The following is an 8,191-nucleotide window of genomic DNA, read 5'->3' on the forward strand; positions in this document are numbered from 1 at the left end:
TTTCGGATTTGAAAAAAATGTAGTGTTTTTAAACGTGGCACTGTCGCAATTAGGTTTTTACATTTTTTTATTAATAAATCAATATGATCATAATCAAGAAAATTCACATAATTATAATCAATACTGAACAATTAAATTAAAAAAAAAACAAATTGTTTAAATTAAGGGCCCACGGAATCCGTAACAATGTTTATTGAAAAACAACCTATTTTGTCGAATCCCATAATATAATAACATTAAAAATTATAATAGTCCTTTATACAATCTACATCTACATATATAAAATACTAATGTTTATCTGTGTCGTCTCTACAGAATTAACGACTTGCTATAGAAAGTTACTTTTTTTACTAAAAGATAACTAATTGGCTCTTCTAAAAACTGTCGTCGCCGGATTTTTTGTTTTTCATTTAATTAAAAAAAAATAAGGAATTTTTTTTCCTGATGTCGCATGTCGTGGCGGATGCGCCAGGTTTAAACTAGTATTATATAAAATGCTAACGTTTATCTGTGTCGTCTCTACTGAAGTAACAACTTGCTCTACAAAGTTGCTTTTTTTACTAAAACATAGCTAATTGGCTCTTCTAAAAACTGCCGTAGCCGGATTTTTTGTTTTTCCGGAAGTATTTTTTCCCTGATGTCGTGGTGGATGCGCCAGGCTTCAACTAGTATAAAATAAAGCGATTAATATTTTTTGTAAAAATCTTTCCAAAGAGAAAAAATATATTTTCATTATTTTCTTATAATTAATATTTTGTGTTGAAAATTGTAAAGACAAACGTTTTCTGAAATAATGTGTAATTTAGATCCCATCAGTCTCGCAATACAATTCTTCCACTATAAAAAGCTGTGAGTTGTGAGATCTCATGTAAAACCAACTCAGTTTATTTTATTTAGTTTCTCTTTAAACACCTATTCAACAACTTTGTTACAAATTGTTAGAATCAATAGACATCTTTATTTCTGTAATAATTATAATGACTTGGCAATTGCACGATATAATATTCTCTGGTAATTAAAACTTTATTCTTAATGACACTGTTTAGATTTACTTAGTAATCGAAATGGTAGATTATTCTTTTTAATTATGGTGCCGTGCAATATATAATAACAAATGATCTTTCAATCAACCTATGCAATAATTTCGTGAGCAAATTTTCCTAAAACATTATTTTTCGGTCAGAACCATGTCTCCTGAATATTTTGTGTTTTGACACATGTCAACACATGTTTTGGTTAATTTTTAAGAGCAAAATGAACTTTCTACAAACATTTTACAATTTTTTCAATTATCCTTACTTTTTGATGTTATTTTTCATAATGACGGTAGCTATGCCTGGTGATTATTGTTGTGTACGATTGAATATGATTCTTAGAGTCGAAGATTGTGTAAAAGTCATTGATCTTGTTGAAGATGGCCGAAATTATGAATATTCGATTGATCCTTGAAGAATAATAGGAACACATAACACAATATATTTGCAGCCTCATTAACATTATGAACCGGCGTCTACAGACTTACGAAAATAGTCACTAAAGCCACCTCGTGATAAAAAATAATATCATAAAGTAATGAGAGTTGAAAAATTGTTGGTGGTAAGAAAATTGTTGGTTGTTCATTTCGCTCTTAAAAATTAACCAAGGCATGTGTTGACACGAGTTAAAAAACAAAATGTTCAGGAGACATGATTCCGACAGAAAAGTAATATTTTAGGAAAAGTCACTCACGAAATTATTGCACAGGGTATTTTAAAGTTAGGGTAAAAAACAACCCTTCAATTAACCCTGTATAATAATAAACAAGAGATGTTATCGTGGGGTCTGTAATAAAAAGAAGAAATAATTTATCGGGCAAGCCTACAGTAATATTAGTCATGAGACATGACTACCCGTAGACACTCAGTGTTTCTGCCTTACGGCTTCATCAATACGGGAGGAATCAGCAACGATGAACTAGTGATCCTGAAAAAAGAAAAAGGGAAGCAATTGATTCCCTCCCCCCCCCTATTGATGAAGCAGGAAGGCAGAAACACTGAGTGTCTACGGGTAGTCATGTTTTAGTCATGTCTCATGACTAATCTTATTGTAGACTTGCCCGATAAATTATTTCTTCCTGTATAATAAGCCAAATACTAAAATTTATAAAAAACTGAGTTTATAAATTAAAATTGATAGATTTATTATGAAATAAAAAATGGGGGCACCCATTTAAAATAAGAAAGGTTCTGTCAACTTCCGGTATTTTCGGAAGTGCCGCCATATTGAAAACATTTTTAATCGATAGAACTCGTTGTAAAACAATGATGTGCAAAAAATCTCCGATCTAGATATTGTGGTTCTCTAGAAACTTCTAATGCACGCTCAGCCTGGGACACCCTGTATATTTATGAAATTTCTTTAATTTCGACATTGACTCACTGACACATCATCAAAATTCTAAGGTACTTCTAGATGTGTCACAAACTTCAAATTTTGAATTTTAGGTGGTTTTAAGTTTATAATCAAAGGAAAAAATTAAAAATATCGAAATGTCCTTATGGAAGAAAATGTAATTTTTTAAACTTAAATTCCAGATTTCTCTTAATAGCACGTTTTTTTTATTTTCGCTTTTACAACTTTTTGTATTTGGTATCAGGTCCTCTTTTGAGATAAAAACCAAACATTTTATCTTCTGCAGGCGTTACATAGTATATAAAAAATCAGAAATTGTAATCAATATACATAAAAATTAACTAAAATTGATTATAAAGTTTAAAATAACACCATATTTTCGAGATGTGCTTAACTGAGTATGGAGTAAATGAAGGGGTTAGAATCATAAGGGCCTAAGTGACATTTTTTAAAAATATGAGTTAGACCCATATTTTCAAAGTTAAATGTAGTGTTTGTTTGGTAGCAAAGAGATTCAAGTGATTCTGGGACATTTGGCGCCATCTATTAACCGGGCAAAAAAGTTACTAAGTTTATCACATTTATTCTTAGTGTCAAAGGGATCGAAGCGCACTTGGATCTATTTGACTCCCAAATTTTTTGCAAAGTTTTGTCACATAGATTCAATATAATTGACGTGTGCAAACCGGCTCTTTTGTTTTTCTGATATTTTGTGTGTTTTAAAATGAGTAAATAGAATAAAAACAAGTCCGGTAAGCGACTGTATTACATAAATCATTATATAATACATTATCATATTATAAAGATGCTCTATAAACCATTATTTTTAGTATGTCAAAAGTCTTCCTAAAAGTGTTACCCATTTGATATGTTATAGTGATCAATGTGGGGGCCAGAACAAGAACAAAAATATTGAGAAGTTGTTTATGTATTTAGTCCAATCTACTAGCCTGGAAAAAATAGATCACATGTTTTTTGAAATTGGACATTCATATATGGACTATGATCGCTCTTTGCCCGCATTGAGAAAGCCAAGAAAACTTTATTAACCGTTTTTGTTCCAGGGGACTGGACTAAAGTTATAAAGAAAACATCTAAAAAATTCACTGTTTATGAATTGGAAAAAACTGATTTCGTTTTATTTCAACATCTTAACAGTATAATGATTGACCCAAAAAAGGACGTTGAAAAGAAACCGATAAGTAAGCGTGAGATAGTCTGGTTCCAATTCAAAAAAGAGAACTTTTTTTCTTTTTTGTATGGTAAAGTAAGAGCACATTTTTGATTGGTCGACTCTTAAAAGGGGAAGACCATCTTTGTTGCTAAATAACGAAGTTTTCAAGCCCTTATATCCAACTCCATTGAAGATTCCGTACATAAAATGGGAAAATCTAACTTCTACCATTTATTCCACCTATTCACCATGACTAAGCCCCATGAGGCAAAAGCAAACAAAAGTTCCAAAAAACAAAATCAGACGACGGTTATGGTTGAAGTTGAGCAAAATCCAGAAATGGATGAAGGCAACGACAGTGTGGTGTCGGATTACGAAAATTAGAATTATTTGGCTAAAGTTCGTGTTGTATTTTTTGATACCTTTTTTGTATAATAAAATGTTAGTTATTTTTATAAAAAATCGACTTATACCTTTTTTTCCTGACAGAAAGTAATCAAAGTTGTCAGAAGTTTTTTTCAGTCTGTGGCAAACGGTATATGAAATAGTTACATGAACAGCATTCTTTTACGCAACAATCATTTCAAATGCGTTCATGCAGAATTTACAATAAGCAATTAATTATCTCAAAACAATGTCAGATGTATTTAGACCCTTATGATTCTAACCCCTTCAAATGGTATATTATTTAAATACAATAAACATTAAAATATGTATAATACAATACAAAATATTATGTATAATACATACAAAAATAGTCCAAGAATTAAAAATGACAGGTGTTCGCATAACATCAATTCTGATTCAGTTCTGTGCTTGGGGGTCACATAGGACCGGTTCATTACCGATTCGGAATGTATCTTCGCGTTTTCCCCAAATTCTTGTTGCGGCTTAAAGTTTCGTTTCACTGTGGGCTTGACACGAACCGTATTGTTTGTCGATTTTTAGTGTCATTAAAATTATATTAGTTTGTTGCTTATAACGGTTTCTTTGCTTTAATATATTCATTCAAAGGTATGCAAACTAAATTAATTGATTATTAAATTTATAAATTAAACTAAAAAATTAAAAAAAAAACATTAATATAATTATACTGGGTGTGGCTCAAAACTCAAAAGTGACTCGCCACTATAACTTTTATATTTTTTCAGATAAAAAAACGACAATTGGTACGTTAGTATATGAAATAAATTAGGATTAATTGACGTATTCAATTGTTTTTGGACACTTCCTGTTTCACCGGAAATTACTACAACTTTTGATTTTTAAATAGCCCCCTCCTTATTTTTTACTTTATTAGATAGAAAATGACACTCTGAATAGAATGACATATCATACGTCAACCAAACCAAACCAATGAGCCTTTACTTGGAAAAATAGACTTGAACGTCTAATATTTTTAATGTCTTGTACTGGCCTGTTAAAAGAAGCCCAAATCGTATTTTTAATCATATCTTCATTTTTTCAAGGAATCCGGTTTTTTTTCAAGGAACAATTGGAACAAGGGTGGCTAATTAGCATATTTGGAAAAAGCATTTTTTTACGAATAATTTGGTACCACATACCTGGTATTTCGAGTAATACTGTCATTATGAACCGCATATTATAGCATTAAATGAACCAAACATTGGAATTTGCCATATGCATAATAGCGTTTGTAAAAAACAGGCCTGGATATAACAATTTGTTGACATATGGCGATGACATCGTTGTTGATCAAAAACACATTGACCATACATACATACATACATAATTAATAACATTGACCATAATTGCGACAGATAGGTTTGAAAATAAACTATAAAACAAATAATAAACACTTATCAAAGTAAACATTTTATTATTTTTAAAAAACAAAATATCAAAAAAAATTCAAAATTATAATATGTGGTTTATAATGACAGTATTAGGCCAGGAAACGAACACCAAAAAATACCGCAATTCGGAAAAAATGTGTCAAAGAAATTATTGTTTTAAGTGGTAGGGTTGACCCTTAGAAATAACATACCAAAAGTTCCCAGCCATAGACCTTGTGCGTTAACCGTGGGAGGAGGGAGAAGGGGAAAGGGGTGAAAAGGGCCGTTTTATATATTTTTTGTTATTATCTCGAAAACTAAGCATCCTGGCGAAAAAAATGTTCTATACAAAATGAAAGTAAATTCAATTGTTTACAAAAAAGGCCCTATTCATTTTTTCGCTAGGAGCAGTAGTGAAGAGTATATGATACTTTCAAAATGCGAAAATTATCAAAAACCGCCTGGAATGAAGCGTTCCCACTGAACAGTTCTACAACTCATGACTTAAAATCAAGTTACAACATAGTTGATGGTGGCTTTTTGCTTCATCGTGTCAAGTTTTGGCTCAACATTCGGCAAAATATGCGACCTGTACGTGAAATACATAATTTGTCACTATGGCGAACAGTGCACTGTGGTATTTGATGGTTACGGTGATGCCAACAACACCAAAAGGGCTGAGCAAAAACAAAAGGGGCTTTCAAAACCCTCAGTCAACATCCACTTTGATGAAACCACATCCTGCACTATTCAGCAGGAGAACTTTTTATCTAATGAGTTTAACAAAACCAGGCTTATCAACTTTCTTGCAAAAATAAATTGAAGCTCAAGAACTAATAGCAGTAGTAGCCACAGGAGACGCTGATACCAAAATCGTAAGCTGTGGTTTGCAGGCAGCTAACCAGCATCAAACTGTGACAATCATAGGAGATAGGAGAGGATATAGACCTGTTGGTGTTGCTTATTCCATTCATGTATGTGGTGCCAAATTATTCATAAAAAAATGCTACTAATCGCCAAATGTGCTGATTATGCTGCAAATGTGCTAATGAGCCACCCTCGTTCCATTTGAAAAAATTGAGACATGATTATTATTATATTAATTTATATTATTATTAATTTGAGCATCTTCTAACCGGCCAGGACAAGACACTAAAAACATATACATTATACATAATATGTTACATAATATACTTATACATATAGACGATGCGAGTAAATGGACGGGTGGCCATTGACAATTATATGGCCGAGGCCCGAGGTTTGGATTCCGCGTAAACAAAGTAGACCCAGTATAAATTAGCCGCAGCAGCAAACAGGAAACTTAAACTTAAAATACCTTACTTTTTCACTTACGTTATTGATTATTGGTAAATTTAGCGTCTAAGATTAAGTGGGAAATCACAAAAGGCAATATTTCTTTATTTATTAGTTTCTTATTAATTTTTAGTCAGTCCCAAAAAAATTACACTGAAAGAATTTTATTTTTTTACACAAATAAATTAAGTTGCATTTAACAACTGCAATAGTTTGAAAACAATAGAGTAAAATGTTTTATTTCAAAATAATGCAATTTGCTAAGGGTATTTGTTGAACTCGACTGCGTCTCCTAACGGCTGTATTCTCTGAGTAAACATTTCCTTCCATTGTGTCAAGGAGACAAGTCTTTTCGCAATAACCGTAATTAGTCAGACCATTAATCCTACTTGTTCATTATGCAGAGATTAAATTTTACGAATAATTAGACACACACACACGAATAGGTATTTGATAAAACTAAAATTATCTACTATCGGAAAGGAGAGAACTTACAGAATTTAATTATGATAATATTAAATAGGCACTTTGTCATAATGTACGTCTACTGAATCTGTGTCTACGAAAGGAATTCCAAGAATGCAGACACAATATAGGAATATGAATAATTTACTACAAAACATATTGAAATAAACAGCGATATATTTTATATACCTATAGAGCGCTACCCATATAGGGTCGGCATGTCTAACCTTGGGTTCCGATTTTCGTGTGTGTTTTTTGTATGTGCGAAGAGTACAGTTATACTACATCTACATATACCCCAGTCAAAATAAACAAAAAAAAGGGGGTTAAATAATAATAATTCGCATGGAACTGAAAATTTGTACAGGTCTTAAATACACTATTATAAGACAGATGATATCTGAAAAATCCCACCCCTCCCACGTCTGCTAAAAAAATTATTCAAGGTCATAAGTCAAAAATATGTTTTTTTGCTTTTTTCTCCTAAACGGTAAGCGCTATCGCAAAAGTACCTTAAACAAATGTTTTAGACCATTAAATTTTCTACAATAATGGTTCTTATACTTATTTCTTACGAACCACCGTTCCTGAGATATGGCGATTTGAAGAACTGAAACTGATTTAGTAGCGAAATGGAGGCGGATATGTACGGAGCACAAAAACGTATTTAGAAGATGTTGAGGGGTTTGAAACGAGAAACAAATGAAACAATACAACTAAGAACAATTGCAGAAGATACGTGGGAAAAATATTTCAGAGACTTATACGCAGAAACAGATGAACCAATGGAAGCACAAGAGACAAGCCAAGGAGATAATACAGAAGATCATGTGCAAATCACTTAAAAGCAAGTAGAAGAGACAATAAGGAAACTTAAAAATAGAAAATCTCCTAATATCGAAATGATTTTGGAGCATTTTTATTTGAAATTCATTATGTCGAAATTTCATGAATATGCCTAGAGCTTTTTTTAATTTTCATTGAGTTGCAGAAATAAGTAACCATAGTCATCAAATAAAAATATTTTTTTTAAAACGTCACAAAAGTG

Source organism: Sitophilus oryzae, unplaced genomic scaffold, assembly GCF_002938485.1.
Source record: "Sitophilus oryzae breed Bouriz unplaced genomic scaffold, Soryzae_2.0 scaffold_810_pilon_pilon, whole genome shotgun sequence".
In the NCBI taxonomy this organism is placed as follows: domain Eukaryota; kingdom Metazoa; phylum Arthropoda; class Insecta; order Coleoptera; family Curculionidae; genus Sitophilus; species Sitophilus oryzae.